The sequence below is a fragment of the Solanum tuberosum genome, unplaced genomic scaffold, assembly GCF_000226075.1.
Source record: "Solanum tuberosum cultivar DM 1-3 516 R44 unplaced genomic scaffold, SolTub_3.0 scf00065, whole genome shotgun sequence".
NCBI lineage: Eukaryota > Viridiplantae > Streptophyta > Magnoliopsida > Solanales > Solanaceae > Solanum > Solanum tuberosum.
In genome coordinates this window covers 975,796-976,586 of record NW_006238992.1, presented here as the reverse complement: position 1 = coordinate 976,586, position 791 = coordinate 975,796, and positions in this window count along the sequence as shown.

The window sequence follows — 791 nt, the reverse complement described above, 5'->3', positions numbered from 1 at the left end:
TCACCCCCCTACCAGCCCCCACCTCCCAAAAAAAATTTAAGTTTATTTTTAAAAATTATTTTCTACTCTAGTTAAAATAAAAGATATTTCTCAAAAATATTTTTCATTCATAAGTCAAACACTAAAAATCTTTTCCGAAAAATATTTTCTACTCACCAATCAAACATGAGAAAATAAGTCAAAAATCAACTTGTTTTCTAGGAAAACATTTTCCTTCATACCAAACACACCCCAAATGTCGAACGAAAATTAGATATTAGTACTCTTTTTTCATATCTCGCAATTTTAGTAAAAAAAAACAATTAACAATCTTATAACAGAAAGAAGAAGAAATAAACCAATTAGATAATGTACATAAATATCCCAAACTAGACCAAATATATATAAACACTTAAATGGTAGCAATTGACAGAAATAAACTTTTTTAATTGAAAAAAAAAAAAACTAGATCTACCGTAGATTACGATATTGCCGTGGGTGAGCAAAATACAGCAAACAAAAACAGTAGATTGATGTGGAGGAAAAGGAAAAGAACCAAATGACTGACATTTTGGTGTCTTACATATATAAAGTGCAAACTAAAAGGTATGCACAAATATTATTGTATCGGTAGAAACTCAAAGGTCAAACAAATATTCAATGATCAGACACTTGCTCTTCCCTACTTTTGACAGAAGAATCCTTACCTCACTAATCTTTTATTTTCTCTCGGGATTTAGTTGGTGACTGGAGATAACTGCTCCTATCGGATCCAAGAGGGCCGATGCCCGATTCCCCGACTTTTTTTCTTT